The 19,434-nt window shown below is 33.9% G+C and overlaps 1 pseudogene; it reads left to right on the top strand.

Annotated features, from left to right (window-relative positions):
- The first annotated feature begins 765 nt into the window (after positions 1-765).
- LOC141811477 (oligopeptide transporter 5-like) lies at positions 766-2,496 on the top strand (annotated as a pseudogene).
- The last annotated feature ends 16,938 nt before the right edge of the window (positions 2,497-19,434 follow it).

Raw genomic sequence — 19,434 nt, 5'->3', positions numbered from 1 at the left:
TTACGAATTGATTATTTTATACAGCAAGTCATTTACATATCGTCAGTTTGTATCGACGTCTTGTTTGGTGGAGGTAATTTGTTGGCCAAAGTTTTGCCAAACAAAGTTGTGAGAATCCCGAGCTCAAAATGGAGTTTTTCGCTGAATCCATGCACCTTCAATATCAAAGAACATATAACCATATCTATATTTAACAATGCAATAGGTAGTCCAGGCTTTCTCAGCATTAGCATAGCCAAGATCTTTTACCATAGAGAAATTCATGTTTGGCCGACTTTACTCTTGGTTATATCAACTCAGGTACCAAGTTTAATTTGTTACGAGAAGTAATCATATCGCTAGATATATATTTTACATTCAATTTATATATGTAAGCAATTTTTGAATTTCGAATTTGCTAGTTTGTTTCTAAAAGTTTTTATAGATTCACCGTATATGTGGTGGCCCAATGTAATAGACAACATCTCATTTTACAGGTATGTTAGTTTGTTGTTGTTCGTAAAGAATTATATATTAATATAAGCACTAAATGAAAATAATTAAATTGATATTTAATAGTTGTCTTATTTGTATTTCTCAGAGCATTACTGAGTAAGATAAGAGACCTAAAGGAGGGTTATCACGTTATCAATTTTTTTTATTACCTCTATTGCGATATTCGCTTATAGCATTGTCCCTTTTTATTTCTTCCAGTCCATTACTGTTCTCTCTTTTGTATGTTGGATATGGAAGGACTCGATCACTGCATAACAAATTGGGTCCAGGATGAATGGGCTAGGCATTTGATCGGTTACACTCGATTGGATGACGATGACAAGTTTCATAGGAAATCCTTTAGTTCTTCCTTCATTTGTGATATTCAACATCCTTCATTTGTGATATTCAACATGTTGGTTGGATTTATAGTAATTGAGTAGTGATTTTGCCCTTGTCTTATTGGAGTAATGCATACGATGCAAGAAAATTTTCCATATACAAGAAAATTTTCATTGGTTTTGACCAATATCTATGATTCCATCGACCACAAATACGATATCTCTAGAATTGTAGATCCAAACATTCTCTCGTTAAATCAAGAAGCCTATGATAAATACTCAAAGATATACTTCACTACATCACTAATTTATAGTAAAGGATTTGGTCTTGCTCAGTACACATTCTCTATTTCTCAGATTGCTCTTTTCAATGGGAGGTATGTACTCATTTTAATTAATTTGTCACATTATAGTCGATGTCGTATGAATGAATATATATATAGTTTTACGTAATTTATGATTTGTAGGTCACTTTGTTATCAGTTTAAGAAGGCATATAAAAATGATGAGCAAGATGTGCATTCGAGGCTAATGAAGCAAAACTAATGGTGATTTTATTCCATATTGTCTCAATGATCGACATGACGATTCTGGTCTGTGAAGGTTTTGGAGGTCAAATTCAACTTCGTTACTGGGAAATTTTGTTGGCATGCGCTCTCGTACTTGTATTCCTTCCTTTGGAAAGTGTACTTCAAGCAATTAGTGGTCTGGTGTGCACTAATCTTAATTAACTTACGAATAACTTTATGTGTGACATACATGAAGGGATTAACATTAGATTTGTTAATGGAAACCATCATTGGATACTTGAATCCAGGCAAACCTCCAGCCAACCTAGTTTTCAATTATATGGAGCAGAGGGTCATCTTCTGACATCATATGTTATATTTAACTTCAAATTATCACACTACGTAAAGATTTCTTCAAAAATCTTATTTCATATCATGGTAAGTTTGTTAATTTATTCACTTAATTTCTTCATCATTAATTAATTATATACAAAATTATAAATTTTTTAAAACATGATGTATATACATATGTATATACTGTACAGATTTTGAGCACGTTGATTTCATGCTTCATTGATTTTGGTATAGCATGGTGGATGATCCGATCAATATATAATATTTGCCAACCAGAATTTCTTCCCAAGGGAAGTCCTTGGATATGTCCCAGCGAGAGAACAACATACATCAATGGGGTAACATGGGGCCTTGTCGGACCTCGTATGATGTTCTATCCCAATGGTATGTATTCAGTAGTCTTCATCTTTGCTCTTATTGAACTCATTGCACCGATTCCCATTTGGTTTTTATCACATAAGTACCTTGAAAAGAAATGGATCGGACTCATTAACTTTTCGATCATATTCAGTGCCACTGTTGTTATACCTTTCAGTGAGACTGTGAGTTATTTGAACTGGTTTGTTACTGGAATACTCTTCAACTACTTCATCTATCATAAGCATAGAGAATGGTGGACAAGATATAATTATATATTGTCCGCTGGACTTAATGTGAGTTTTGCAATTTTTACTTTTTTGATTAGTGCCTCTCTTCAATATCAAGACATATATGGAGTGAACTGGTGGGGAATAGAATTAGGTGATCATTGTCCATTAGCAAAATGCCCCACAATGGTTGGTATTATTGTTGGAGGTTATTCCATAATCCAGTCTTGATTGATCATATTTATTATTAAATTTAAATATTTCAGTATTTTGCTCTTGCATAAAAAGACTAGACTGAATAAGATTTCTCAATTTTATTTCTTTGTTTTAAAATGCACTAAAATGGTTGGTTATGTATATAATTGAATTTTGTTAATTGATTATTATTATTCATTAACTTTTAGAAATTTACCTGTTTACAGATTTGTATAATTGAGGCTTTAGTTTTTGATCCAATATTCGGAATCAATATGTATGATTTTGAATACAGTTTTCCTTTAAATGTTTGAGATTTATGATTTTAGAAGTAAAATAAAAGATATTTTTACTTATAAAAAAGTATTTTTAATTTATTTATTCTTAAAACACATGCTCATTAATAAAAATATACGAGTAAAAAAATTGCCTATGCAAACTTTATATATCTCATTCTTTAAGATAGAAATAAAAAGAAAATTACATTAGTTACTAACAAAAATAGAGCAACACACTAGTTAGTAATTAACTATTTTAATAAAGTTAACATATTAAGAAATGCATCGATTAATATTAATTCTGCAACTAACTTATTTCATGGCAGAATACCATGAGCAGGACAACAGTCTTGTAATTTAGTGTTGCAGCACCTACTTCTGCCATCATTATCGGCCTGTTTCCTCGTTTCTAAACTAAAGATAAAAAAATAAAAATAAAAAAATATATTAAAAAATAAACAACAACAGCCACCGCCTTCATTGTAAGAGTTGTACGAGAAAAGAAGAGTTATATGAGGAGAGTTGTACTCTGTTTTTAATCGACAACCCTTTTATAGAGTTGATTGTAAAATATTAATGTACTTGGCTAGCTGTTTTGTATTATTATACGGGAGAGAATCTTATTATGTGATTTTTGTTAAGAATTAATAATCTACTTTACAAATTGATCGATCAAATATATGATATTAAAAAGGCATAATCGTATTTAATATTTTGAATCAAAATTAATTATGTTTAATAAGATATTGATTAGTAAATTAAAAATAATTTAATGTTATAATTATTATGTAAAATGAGATATTTATAATTTGTTAATAGTATTTTTAATTTCTAAAAATTAGTTTTGACTTACTGTCGTATGCAAATTAATTAGTATAGGAATTGATAAAGGTGAAGGTTAGAGCAAGGATAAAGATAAATAATTAAGTTATATATTTGACTTGCTGTCGTATTTAATTTGTCGATTCACGCATTGACATAAACTGCAACACATACTATTTTCAACATACAATAATTTTAACATTAAATGTAGACCATTACCTGCCGCATGCCAGTGTGTGTCCATGTGATACGGTCTATTTTGGATGTCAAGCATTGCTCAATGCAAATTGACAATCAGTCCAACTCTAACATCGTGCCCCTGCTTATCATGATACATCTGACATCATTAAACATGCAAATCTGACATGTATAAATGATGGTCATATGTGATTTTCTTTAAAAGCCTTTGTTGTTTATATTATTTTATTAAAATAAACTCGGAAAAATTCAAACTCGAGCTGTAACTTGGCAGCAAATACGTGTCGCCCTTGAGTGGCGGAGGAGCTTGTAGCCTCATCTCATCTACTGCTCTACGGTAGTAACTGAGGCTGCACTGAATTGGTATTGCGTATGATGATACATGCACTACGAAGAACTTTAATGATGTTATGAGATTTATAAGGCTCGTTCTACATCTACAATAAGGATAAAAGGAATTTATTGAAGTATTCTTGTTTATGATAGCAAATTGAATAAGAAAAAATATTATAATTTGTATATATTTAGTAAAGAAACAAGAGCAGATAGATTAAAGTACGTAGCTAATGAATTATAAGTTAGTAGAATAAAAAATTTTGCTAGGTCCGTAAAGAGTAAAATAATTAATAATCGAATGTCAAATATTATATTATTTAATTTTATTTAGCGCACTTGATTATATTTGTTCATGTTGGCAACTTATCTCCGTCAGTTAGAATATCTATTAATTTATTTAGCGTATTGACATATACAAAAGATGTCAGAATGATAACGCATCCTGACACCACCTAACTTCACTGCTGTGCCTATCTCATAATGTAATATTTGACATTCGAGTGCGTTAAATAAAATAATCAAGTGCGTTAAATAAAATTAAATAATATAATATTTGACATTCGATTATTAATTATTTTATTATTTATGAACTTAGCTAGATTTTTTACTAACTTATAATTCATTAGCTACGTACTTTAATCTATCTCCTTTTGTTTCTTTATTAAATATATACAAATTATAATATTTTTTCTTATTCAGTTCGTCATCATAAACAAGAATACTTCCATAAATTCCTTTATCCCTATTGTAGATGTAGAACAAGCCTTGTAAAGTTCTTCATAGTGTACGTATCATTATACGCAATACCAATTCAGTGCAACCTCAATTACTACCGTAGAGCAGCAGATGAGATGAGGCTATAGGCTCCTCCGCCAAGGGCGGAGCCACCCTTGGACTTGGCGGGTAGACATGGGGCGGAGCCACCCTGGGGTGTATGATGTCAGTTTAACGTTGAATGTCAATTTTGAAAAACCTCATCGTGCAAGTAGACATGGCGGGTGAGTTACGTGGTGTCAGAATTCATTATTATTCTGACACCATCCTGTCATAGATCACGTGATAAAATTAATCGAGTTGGAGTGGCATTGCTGTCGGGGCCTAGGGGTGTATGATGTCAGTTCAACGTTGAATGCTAATTTTGAAAAACGTCATCGTGCAAGTAGACATAGCGGGTGAGTTATGTGGTGTCAGAATGCATTATCTTTCTAACACTATCCTATCATAGATCACGTGATAAAATTAATCGAGTTGGAGTGGCATTGCCGTTGAGGCATGGGGGTATATGATGTCAGTTCAACGTTGAATGCCAATTTCGAAAAACCTCATCGTGCAAGTAGGCATGGCAGATGAGTTAGGTGGTGTCAGAATTCATTATCATTCCGACACCATACTGTCACAGATCACGTGATAAAATTAATCGAGTTGGAGTGACATTGTCGTTGGGGCCTAGCGGTGTATGATGTGAGTTTAACATTGAATGCCAATTTTGAAAAAAGGCATCATGCAAGTAGGCATGGCGGGTGAGTCAGGTGGTATCAGAATGCATTATCATTCTGACACCATCCTGTCATAGATCACGTGATAAAATTAACCGAGTTGGAGTGGCATTGCCGTTGGGGCCTGGGGGTGTATAATGTCAGTTCAACGTTGAATGCCAATTTTAAAAAACGTCATCGTGCAAGTAGACATGGCAGGTGAGTAAGGTGGTGTCAGAATATATTATCATTCTGACACCATCCTGTCATAGATCATGTGATAAAATTAACCAAGTTGGAATGGCATTGCCGTTGGGGCCTAAAGGTGTGTGATGTCAGTTCAACGTTGAATGTCAATTTTGAAAAACGTCATCGTGCAAGTAGGCATTGCCGCCTTAGGGTAGGTAAATTATGAATCAAATTAAAAAATCTTATCCTTTCGAAAACTAAGCCTTGAATTTTGATTCAAATGAAAACCTTTCTTAGGGAGGACATCCTATGCGTCACTAGGCGTCATTTAAATCTCACGTTGCTTTGGTTAATAGTGGAGGCCGTAGGATTTATTGTCATATATCATTCTCCCACTCATTATTATATAATTAAGATTTCTCAAACCCTAATTATTTAATATCATCTTATGATTTAGTAATTATTAAAAGTTCAATCTCATTAGGTTTTCGTAATTATAGTATCACATAATAAACACCACATAATTAAACATCACAATTTTTTAAATCTAATTTAAACATGATGCATGACATAACAAAATAAACATAAGAATGACATAAAAAAAATGATAATCCCAGTAGCCACATCTCTGGGGGTGGTCGGCCCGGTCCCACGGAAGTTTCCCACCGACCACCAGGGTAAATCGGAAAACGCATACGGCGGTCTATCCAGATGCCCAGCATCCTTTGAATGCGTTCCCCATTTGGAGGAAAATTCCTGCAAATACGCCGCAGCTGGGGATCGAACCACGGGTCCCTAGGTTACAATGCGGATGTCCTAACGTTGCACCATTGCCCCGGGGACAAAACTGTAGTGGGTAAACTTTTCATAGTGACCGACCCCACCACCGAAACGGCTCCATATCAGAAAAGCCCTTAAGGGATTTTTTGGAGGCACGGTACCACTAGGTTGATAAGAGTATACTGCCGAAACAACACTTTAGCCGAGCTAACACATGAATCGCACAGCACCTCAGACAACAAATATATGTTGCTAAGAGGATTCGAACTCGAAATCTCAAGCAACAGGTGTCTCCATGCTTACCACTTGGGATAAGACACTTCAACAGAATGATATAAAGACAATGTCATAATTTCAATCTTGTCCTTTCAATCACATTTTAATTGAAAGTATAAAATTAACAAATTAAATAAAACAATTTTATTTAATTCAAATTAATTTGGAATCTCTTGAAAGCACGTACAATAGATTTGATTAAAACAAATTTTTAATTAATTAATTTCCTTAAAATTTTGATCATTAAAAAGGAGTTTTTAATTTGATTAAAATAAATCATAATTAAATAATCACTTTTTAACATTTATAAAACGAACAGAAGCCACACAGACACAAGAATAAAACTAATTTTAATCAAATAATTACTTATCAACAATTGAATTATGAAAATGACTATCAACAGTAAATAGTAAAGACAGTAAAGAGCAAAGGTTCATAATTTAATATTCACATGATAACCTGGCCCTGATACCATTTTGTAGGAAAATCGGTGAGCCTCCGGAATGATTCCGGTGATACACATTATCAATTCTCGATCGGATCGAAATATAGCGGAAGCGATTATATAATTTCACAAATTATTAATCAACACATATGAATATAAATCAATGAAGAATTTAAATTTACAAAAAGAAAACTTTTTCTAGAAAACTAACCTCTTTGTAGTTTTTCTCTTTCGTAATTTCTGGGTGTAGAAACCACGACCTTCCAGTACGATCCTTCTATTGACGGTAGTGTGTGGGCACTCCAAAATACAAATCTCAGAAAATCAATTATTTTTTCTCTCTTTCCCTTGTTTCCAACTCATGAAAACATATATAGGGAGAGAGTGGCTATGGAAAACAAGGGAAGATCCTTTATTAAAAGAAAGATCAATCAAAGATTTTTCTTCTTCCTTTTTCATTTTGTTTTACCGATTTATTTCAAGGATTTCCAAAATCCTTTTTCCTTTTTTTTTCACCGTAAAATCAAGAGTTTCTTCTTAAAATCAAAAGATCTTCACTTACCTTTTATAATATTTAATATATTCCAAATATATTAAAGATATTATTAATATCCTTTTGGATATTACCATAATAATCCAAAATTTATAATTATCTCATAATTATAATTTTAATTAAATCTCATATTTAATTTATCTCCAAGCCCTTGGAATTATGGAAACAAATTTCCATCTTCACCTTTGATTTCTAAATTGCATTTTTAGCTCGTCATTGATAAAGAAGGCGTATTGGGAAACATGGACCTATAATAAGAAGCTTCAATAAATTGGATAAATAATTAAACTCTTTAATTAATTTATTCAATTTATTAATTCTATTATTACTCCACTAAAAATATGGAATTGCACTCTTCTTTATTATAGAATATTTTACTCTATGAAAAGAGTCGTCCATTGATATAATCATTATATACGGATTAATCCTCCATAGACAATTCATAATTGGAGCTAGGAAATTTTCCGTTTACCTCTCCAATTATTTTTAAACCTCATTTACCATTAATCCACTAATGAGTGATTCAATTTATAATTCCATTATAAATCGATTGGGCCCAACACTCAGTTCCAGAATTAACAAATGAGGAAATTATCTTTCTACTTCCCGCAAGAAGGAATGGATTCCATATCTGTAAATTTATATTCTCAGCCATTCATTTCAAATGTAAATCGAAAATGCAAGTGTTGAAAATGCGTAATTACAAACTTTAAACAAGCAAATTAAGAATTACATAGAAATAAATAGGAGTTTATAATTACTTAAGGATTAAGATCTATCCATATATGATCATCTTTATGATTTTATTTGAATTTCATAGTATAACGAAATTTATTATGAAATTTCTAATTAAATCGGTCCAAGTCCTATATAATCTCATTATATATAAATGCCCTCAGCTAGATGTCTCCACATCGACGGTCCGGATAAGACAGTCACATTCAAAATGTTCATGGGCTTTAATTAATTTCATCACAGACTTAATTTAAGTTTATTATCCATAATTTAATCTTCTTGTATATATAACTCTTATATATACTAAATTATGGTTACATCCAATAAACTAAGAATTTTACTATGATATTCAAAATAAAATATGTTCAACAATAAATGTCACTTTTATTAAAAAAAATAATCCAATTACAATGCTTTGAGGGCACTATCCCCAACAAATATTGCCTCCAGTTGCTAGGACTGCATCTGCATATTCCCGAGCTAATAGTGTGTGACGGATGAGAACTTTCTATTCACTGTGGATAATCACAAGTGGAATCCAACCTTCAATCCCAGAATTATCGCGCGCTGATCAGATGGAGGAGCCTCCCAATGACAGTGTGTTGCCTAGTAGTTCAAATCCAAGTAATCAGAACATTGCTCAGGCAAGCACGAAGAAATGGAAGAGGTAGGCACAGGGTTCGTCAGTTGCCTAGAATTAAGCGACTAACGTCGAAGCAGAGTAATTTCTCAGAGAAGGTGAAAAAGGTTTGCTTGGTGGCTATTTATGATATTAATGTTGGTTTATCATCGGTGGAGGCATCCATGAGTTCACTCATGGTGCACCTCTGGGGCATAGCTGAGTTGGTTACGACGCAGTAGATTTGCAGAAGAGGGCAAGGGTTCGAATCCTGACGAAGTCAAGCAATACCCTTCTGCGTCATGACCAACTGCAGTTTCTCGATTTACCTCCTCACAAATGGTCGTGGGGCCGATCGTGTGGGGCCGTTGGGATGACGAATTTCACCTTTTTGTAGAAAATGATGCAGGCATGCATGAATTCAAATATGGATCTACTTTGGTTGGGTAGTGGGGGTGATTTTAATGAGATATCAATTTGACTCTTTATTTGCTTCCTCTAATCGAATCCATTGAAACAGACAGGACATTGATGATTAATTTAGCAGTCGATTTTATCGAGCCAGCCGGTGGTCGATCGAGGAGAATATAAATAATATGTTGGTGCGCCAGTTAGTTTTGATGTGATCAACTAGATTAAGTTAGGTCCTATGTTATTCTAATCCCTTTGCTAAGTGTGCAGGAACTTAGGTACGGAGGAAGTCGAGCGTAAGATGTAGCGGACGAGAAGGGTTGCTCGGGGAAGTGAGCCGACGGGCTTGGTGCAATCCGAGGGACGCGGAAGCTACGGAAGAGTACGCCGGTGGAGCGAGAAGGACATGCGCGAAGTCCGAGGGACGAGAATCCGGGAGAAAGCACGCTCGAGGGGCAAAAGGCCGGAGTCGGGTTCGGGTGAGCCTAACTCCGGTTGGCCAGAAATCACCCAATCAAAAATTCCATAAAAAGTCAACAAAAGTCAAAACTGTTGACTTTGACTTAGACTATTGACTTTGCAAAGAGAAGAAGACTTAGACTTGGACCGTTTGGACGTGGCGGTTGCAAAAAAAAAAGAAGAAAAAATAATAAGATTTATCTTTTATCATATAAAAAATAAATACTTATTTTTTATTAAAGATAATTCTCATTATCTTTTATTAAAGATAAAGTTTATCTTTATTTACTCAACGGCTACGATCAAGCCTTTCTCTGATCAACGGTTAAGATCGCATCAACGGATCAACGACCAAGAGAAAATTTATCTACGATCAACGATCTAGATCTATTCTCTTGGGCTATAAATAGACTTAGAGTTTTAGAGTTAGAACATCAATTACTTTTGTCATTCTCTCTAAGTCTCTGTGCTTTAATTGTAAAGGCTTCTCCGCCTCAAGGAGTTTTTATTTGAGCGCCAATTGCCTTGGAAGCAACAACCGAGTTGCAACCAAATTTTTTTTAAAGGAGTGTCTATTCTGGACATTGCTTAAACCGTCTATTCACCCCCCTCTAGCCAGTCCAACCCGATCCAACATAATATACTACTATGCACCCCTCCTTTTACAGCAGAGGAAATATGTAAAGTGGTTTCCGCTAAGCATCCATCAAAGGCCCTGGCCCAATAGATATGCGTAACGTATGTCATTAATACGTTAACTTTTAACTTAATTATGGTTTACAACATTTAGCTACTACTCTATTACAATAAAGAGAAGCGGCCGTGCGAACATCTCCTGCAATCGCGAAAGAGAGGAGGAGCAGAAAAACCAATAATAGAGCAAGAAGAAACATATATCTTCATTATGATCTAAGGAGAGATCAGATGGGGAGAAAAGTTCCATCCATGAAGTCATTATATAGAGAAGTTCCAAACGATCATTTGCCAAGCATTTATGATGGCCTTCAATTCAACACTGAACTGATGATGCCATGCATTTATGATGGCCTTCAATTCCATATTGAATTGATAATCTGACATCATGCATGTGTCTGCAGCTATTTCCGCCTTTGGCCCATCCTTTGATCTTCCTCAGACATCATTGATGAACAAAATACACTAAACTGTCGCCTGCAAATAATAAATGTAATAATATCATTGGGCTAGATGCCACAACCTTGACTCCCTTGAATAGAGGACGGTCCACTGCGTTAGAAAAATAATAGACAATCCTTGAGCACGGACAAATAAGTGAGGAGAAATTAAAGAGGATCACCCTGACGCAGACCCCTCTTTCTGAAGATTTAACTCTCCTAAACTAGAATTATCAAGTCTGAAAGAGTATGAAACAGATTTGACACATGCATCTCATGATTAAGTTCGCCCATTTCTCAGCAAAACCCAGTTTGAGCAAAAATGCCTGCAAAAAACTCCACTTAACTCGATCGTAGGCCTTACTCATATCCAGTTCGAGAGCTATAGCGGCATAACCTGTCTTACCCTTACTATTATTTCTTATCCAGTGCATACATTCGAACTCAACCATTACACTATCAAGAACTGGTGGGGAATAGAATTAAGCGATCGTTGTTCATTGGCAAAATGTCCCACATGATAATGACTGGTATTATTGTTGAAGGTTGTCCCATAATCCAGTACTGATTGGTTGATCATATTTGTTATTAAATTCAAATATTTTAGTATTGTGCTCTTGCATGGAAAGACTAGAATAAGATTTCTTTATTTTATTATTTTATTTTAAAATGCACATAATTGTTGTTTATGTATATAATTTAAATTTGTTAATTGATTATTATCACCTATTCACTTTTAGAAACTTACCAGTTTACAATTTTGCATTGTTTATAATAATTTTCACAACTAGCTAGGTAGCTATTGAGTTTTAATTTTTGATCCAATAGTCGAAATTGATATGTACGATTTTGATTATAGTTTCTCTTTTAAATGTTTGAGATTTATGATATGAGAAGTAAAATAAAGGATATTTGAACCTCTAGGAAGTTGTCTTTTAATTTTATTTACTCTTAAAACACGTGCTCCATAAAAATGATGAGTAAAAAAATTATCTAACACATATTGCATAGATAAAATATTTTTACAAAATGTCATTCTCAATTCTTATCCCCTTACTTAATACACGTGCATACATTCACGAAGATAAAAATAAAAATAATTTATCCCCTTACTTAATACATGTGCATACATGCACGAAGATGAAAATAAAAATAACTCATCCTCTTACACGTGCATGTATGCACGATCGAAGATAAATATAAAAACAAAAATATACTTACTGATAAAGGCAAAGAAGCAGATAAGCATGCCTATGCAAATTTTACCACTAGGTAGGTTAGTCCGTACGTCATCGATATAATTGACTGTGTTAAATTGTTTTTCTGAGATATTTTTTATTCCAATGCTGATACAGATGTGTTGAAATTAAAGGGCGACCAACGGTTCTGTTCACTGTTCAGTCCTATGAAATATTAGGAGAAGAATATAATGAACCATGCTGTTATCCCCACAGCTGATTATATTCCTCGCTTATAATCGACCTTATTTATTCCTTGATGAGGCAAAAGAAAGTGGTGAATTGGGGGTAGAATATTGTGAGCATGATGAGTTTTGGCACTAGAAATTGTCCTGTTCGCCATTAAATACAAAACCAAGCAGCATTTCCTCGGAAAAAACTATAGACGATCACAAATAAAATAATAAGTAAGCAAGCGGTGACATGTGAAAAATTTTGATTAATTATTACATAATTACTTTTTAATCTTTATCTTTATTTACAACCGATTGTTTGGAGAGTGATAGAGAAATCCGTAGACATGGTCAGCCACCCGCTCCGCTATGTAGAGCCGGCCATAATCACGACAAACGTCGTTGAGGAGAGCAGCCAACATCGCCTCGTCGGGCTCCCGTCCATCTCCTCAATAAAAGCCTCCGCTTCCTCCACGCGCCCTGCCTGCCCAACCAAATCCATCATGCTCGTGTAATGCTCCACCCCCGCCACCACCCCCGCCCATCCATCCGTCCTTCATCATCTCGAACACCCGCCGCCCAAACTCCGCCTCCCCTGGCTCGCAAAAGGTGATGATCTCTCTTTTGCTTGCTGAGTGTTCGGCCGAATGCCCGCAGAAGCATCGCATCATGGACCGTCGTGATCTCCTTGCGCGCGCGGTGGAATCAGACGAGTCTCATTTCTCCAATTTTAAATTAAAAATTATAAATTTAATTAGTTATAGTGGCAATGCATTGCACTTGCTAGATGTCAAAGTATTACTCATATGTGACGGCTTTAATTTATTGTCGTCGCGTCTGTGTTTGACAAATACAAAAGATGTCAAAATGATAATTCATTCTGACACCATCTAACTCACCTGCTATGTCTACTTGCACGCACGAGGACGTTTTTAAAAATTGGCACTCTAACATCATACAACTCCAATCGTAATGCAACTTCAACTCGGTTAATTTTATCATGTGATCTGTGACAGTATGATGTCAGAATGATAATGCATTCTGACACCACCTAACTTATCCGCCATGCCTACTTTTTAAAAATAAGCATTTAACGTTGAACTGATGTCATACATCCCTAACAAATTATAAATAATTATAAATATCTCATTCTACATAATAATTATAACATTAAATTATTTTTAATTCACTAAATAATATCTTATTAAACATAATTAATTTTAATTTAAAATATTAAATATGATTATGCCTTTTTAATATCATATATTCGATCGATCGATTTGTACAGTAGATTTTTAATTCTTAACAAAAATTACCTGATAAAATTTCCTCCCGTATAATAATACAAGACAGCTAGCCAAGTACATTAATATTTTACAATCAACTCTATAAAAATAAGGATTGCTGATTAGAAACAGAGTACAACTCTCCTCGTATAACTCTTCTTTTCTCGTACAATTCTCGTCCTTCACAACTCTCACAATGAAGGCAGTGGCTGTTATTGTTTATTTTTTAATATATAATTTTATTTTTATTTTTTATTTTTAGCTTAGAAACGAGGAAACTGGCAGATAATGATGGCAGGAATAGGTGCTACAACACTAAGCTACAAGACTATTGCCCTGCTCATGGTATTTTGTCATGAAATAAGTTAGTTGCTGAATTAATATCAATCGATGCATCCCTTAATATGCTAACTTTATTAAGATAGTTAATTACTAGCTAGTGTGTTGCTCTATTTCTAGTAGTAGCTAGTGTAATTTTCTTTTTATTTTTGTCTTAAGGAAGGAGATATATAAAGTTTGCATAGACATACTTATATACTCCTTTGACCTTATCAGTAAGTATGTTATTTATATTTTTAATTATCTACGTGCATGTATGCATGTGTATTAGGTAAGGGGAATGAGATTGATATTTTGTAAAAGCATATATATATATATATATATATATATATATATATATATATATATATATATATATATATATATATATATGTTTTAGATAATTTCTTTGCTTGTCATTTTTATTAATGAGCATGTGTTTTAAGAATAAATAAATTGAAAAATAATTTTTTATAAGTTAAAATTTCCTTCATTTTACTTCTAAAATCATAAATCTCAAGCATTTAAAAGAGAAACTGTATTCAAAATCATACATATCGATTCTGAATATGGATCAAAAACTAAAGCCTCAATTATACAAATCTGTAAACCGGTAAGTTTCTAAAAATTTAATTAGTTGTAGTGGCAATGCATTGCAATTGCTAGCTGTCAAAGTATTCCTCATATGTGATGACTTTAATTTATTGTCGTCGCGCTTGTGTATTGACAAATACAAAAGATGTCAAAATGATAATTCATTCTGCCACCATCTAATTTACTCGCTATGTCTACTTGCATGCACGAGGACGTTTTTTAAAATTAGCACTTTGTTTAATTTTATCATGTGATCTGTGACAAGATGATGTCAGAATGATAATATATCCTGACACCACCTAACTCATCCGTTATGCCTACCTTTTAAAAATAGACATTTAACGTTGAACTGACGTCATACTTCCCCAACAACTCGAACTTGGTTAGCTACTATTCAAACAAGGGAAGAAATTGATGTTGGATCGCACTTGTAATACAATGTTGTAAGACAATTTATAGACGAAATTAAATAGAAACGAACAGTTTGATTTTGAGGTGACAAATTAAATGGAAACGACAGAAGTAAATTATGAGAGACTATTAAAAACTACCCTAAAATCTTTCTGAGTCGAAAAGACATCCTGAGTGACAACGCCTGATAAAGGAAAAGATTTAGTAGAGGTCATATTGTTTTCAATATATGGACCTTCATGATCTTGCGCGCGTGGTGTAATGTCACATTTCTCCAATTTAAATTAAAAATTATAAATTTAATTAAATCAATGGATGTTCTAATTGACGTAAATAAATTACCAACATGAACAAATATAATATAATCAAGTACACTAAATAAATTAAATTAAATAATAATTGTCATTCAATTATTAATTATTTTATTTTTTACGGACATCGTTAGACTTTTTATTCTACTAACTTATAATAATTCATTAGCTATATCTTCTTATTTCTTTACTAAATACTAATTATAATATTTTTTTCTTATTCATTTCGTCATCATAAACAAGAATACTTTCATAAATTCCTTTTGTTCTTATTGTAGATGTAGAACGAGCAAACATCGCGTAATATTATTAAAGTTATTTGTAGTTTACGTATCATCATACACAATACCAATTCAACGCAGCCTCAGTTACTATTGTAGAGCAGCAGATGAGATGAGACTACAGACTCCTCCACCACTCAAGGGCGACACGTATTCACTGCCAGTTGCAGCTCGAGTTCGAATTCTACCGAGTTTGTTTTTTTAAATTTGCATTCAATATTAATAATGTCAGATGCATTATGATGAGCAATAGCACGATATTAAAGTTGGACTGATCGACAAGTTGCGGGCAATGCGTGACATTCAAATAGATCGTATCACTTGAGCACACACTGACACGCTATCCACAATTAATGTTGAAATAGTTGTACGTTGAAAATAGTAGCCGTTGCAATTTGTGTCAGATATACTGCAACTGCTACATCTTCTTCGTCTTGGGCTTGCAATGCTTGCATCTTCGTGAACCCTTCATCTCGCATCTCCTCCTCCTGCCAAATCTGCCTTTCTCTCTCTCATCCCGTCGCCTCTTCGTCTTTGTTACCATCTTCGTGGTCTACTCTCACGATGGTCATGCGGTGCGCGTATCTTCTCCAACCCGTCCACTAAATCAATGGATACGTAGATAAGTTGTCAATATGAATAAATATAATTAAGTACACTAAATAAATTAAATTAAATAATAATTATCATTCAATTATTAATTATTTTATTTTTTACGGACCTCGTTAGATTTTTTTTATTCTACTGACTTATAATAATTTATTAGTTATATCTTCTTATTTCTTTACTAAATACTAATTATAATATTTTTTTTCTAATTCACTTCGTCATCATAAAAAAGAATACTTTCATAAATTCTTTTTATCCCTATTATAGATATAGAACGAGCCTTGTAAACATCACATAACATTATTAAAGTTATTCGTAATGTACGTATCATCATACGCAATACCAATTCATACGTAATAATAATTTAGTGCAGCCTCAGTTACTACTGTAAAGCAACAGATGAGAGTTACTACTGTAAAAGCAGCAGATGAGATGAGACTACGGACTCCTCTACCGGGTGACACGTATTCACGGTCAGTTGCAGCTTGAGTTCGAATTCTACCGAATTTATTTTTTTTTATTTACATTCAATATTAATAATGTCATATGCATTATGATGAGCAGTGGCTATCACATGGGCACACTGACACGCGACAGATAATAATGTCCACAATTAATGTTGAAATAGCTGTACGTTGAAAATAGTAGCCGTTGCAATTTGTGTCAGATATGCTGCAACCGCTGCATCTTCTTCTTCGTCTGGCTTGCAACGGCTGCATCTTCAATTCTTCATGAACCCTTCATCTCGCATCTCCTCCTGTCAAATCTGCGTCTCTCTCTCATCCCGTCACCTCTTCTTCTTCGTTATCATCTTTGTGGTCTACTCTCACCAAGGTGCACGTACCTTCTCCAACCCGACCACTGCCTCCGCGTGCGAGTTCTGTGTAGACAGTTACCGTAACTGCCCACCACACACGCCACGTTGTGCCCTTCGCGGAGGCTGCAGCCTCTCCCCGTTAAAAGGGAGAGGAAAGCCCTGATAATCATGTTCTTGATTCCTTGATTCATGTTTTTTTTTGGCGGAAGAAATTTTTCAGAATCCTCACCTTGACACTTGCTGTTCTTCTACTGCTTGTTTGCCCAATCATCGCATAAAGAAAAGAGTTGGATTTAGATTCATTTTCCTCCTTTTGTTTTGGAAATATAACTGAAGAGACTGGAAGTAGATAATAGAGCAGATATGAGTATGTTTGGGTGGAGAACATATTTGGGGAACAGAAGCGTACAAAAGGGTATTCACCATAAAACATCGTTTTCCGTCTTTTTTTTTTGGGTCAAATATTCATTTTTTTTTCTATTTCAAACATTCCCTTTGCCTTCTCCTTCTTATCGAAAGAGTTTTTTTTCCTTTTCTTATAAACTATTCTCCAAATAGGATCTTGTAACAAAAAGTTGTGATCACTGGTTACTTTAAGGACACTGATTATGACCTCTGTATGGACATAAAAGATGGAATTCTTTCAAGAGAGAAGACAGTCAAGGATATTTGAAATCTTTGGTATTTTCCCTTGATGATTTTTCTAGTTTTCAGGGATACGCTGCTAGAGAATTTGCAAAGCATAGCCTCAATCCAGGAGAATTAGCAATCATCTCAAAGGAGGCGGTATGATTCTGTTCTGCTTTCTGATAATACTTTTTTGTGATTCCTATTGCTTGATTAATGGCTAAGTTTCACGTGATTGAGGACAAGGAAGTTTTATCTGGAGTACTGTCCATCTAGTTGTTACTGTCTTCAAAAATCAATATCCACTTGTTTCAGTTCCTTGTGGTTGATGTTGCGAAGCTTTGCAATCTTCGAATCAAATTGAGATTAGGATATATGAATTTGATGGCTTGAATATTCTTTTGCACCTGAATAATCATCCAAATGTGTGATTTAAACAAACACATGGAGCCAAGATGGTAAAAATGATAGAAATGAGAGAAGTGGATTAAGTTGTGAAATGTCTAGTGGCCAGACTTTACCCTTTTGAATTTTAGGTAGAAAACAGGTTTAAAGGCATCAAAATTACGATGATGATACAGTTAAAAAATAATAAAGGTGCCAAGTGAGTGATGAAAAAAGTTCAGCAATAGGGCCAAGTGTTTGATCATTAATTTTGGGATTTTTTATGCTGATCATGGTTGTCTGTGTGCTTGTCATAAAAGAATCACCTCTTCAGCCATCATGGGCAGAGAGGGCTTTTGTAATTATGCATGCTTTATATATTTTTTGCTTCGCATATTGCATGATAAAGCCACCATAATTCTTGGGATTGAACTGATATAAAAATGCAAACTCTCAGTTGTCCAAATGAACCATGTTTAGCCCATTCAAACTTTGAAGTACCCCAGGTCTAATGTTTGGATCCAAAAACTAATCTCCAACAATGATCTAGAGAGGCTGCAGACTTGTGTTGAGCTGCATAGTTGATTTCGAATTCTAGTTGTAAATGGGCATTCCTCATATGGAAGGTTCGCGGTTTCTTTGTTTGGATTGTAAAGAAACTGTTGTTTTCAAATTTTGTGAGTTCATTGAATTGCTGAAGAAGGATGTTATAGAAACAAATAAAAACAAATTCCAAGTAGAGTTCATATTGTGTTGATTGTGGTTATCAAGACTTTGAATAGAGCTGGTTATATTGTTTTTTTGCTGATGAAGATTTAGGAATTCAATGGATAATGCACAACAATGAATAGAGCTTGTTATGTTGTTTGCTGTGCTAGAACTGAGTGTCGGCATCATTTCCACTTGATGCATAATTGTTACCTCGTAAGTTTCTCATTTCCTATATGCCTTTCGAAATGTCTCACCATCTGTTTGAGTTAACCACTTTGCATCAATATTTTAGCAAAATAAGTAGTAGCCTTAACTATTTCTGTTCATGTGCTGCTGAGTGCTTTAAATTTATCTTATCTAAATAGTAAGTCTGACTTGATTATTTTTTATAATTTTGAAATGTTTTGGTTGTGCATCTATGTGGAATTGTGAACTTCCATAGAGTCAGACAAAACCAAGTGATTTTAATTGAATCTTTATTCTCCTTTGTTGATAAATATTTTCC

This window comes from Curcuma longa, chromosome 17 (genome assembly GCF_044706935.1).
Source record: "Curcuma longa cultivar G26 ecotype Majalengka, Jawa Barat chromosome 17, ITB_CL_G26_1.1, whole genome shotgun sequence".
NCBI classification, from domain to species: Eukaryota; Viridiplantae; Streptophyta; class Magnoliopsida; order Zingiberales; family Zingiberaceae; genus Curcuma; species Curcuma longa.
Note: the sequence above shows the minus strand (reverse complement) of the source record. Positions and strands in the feature narration are given on the sequence as shown.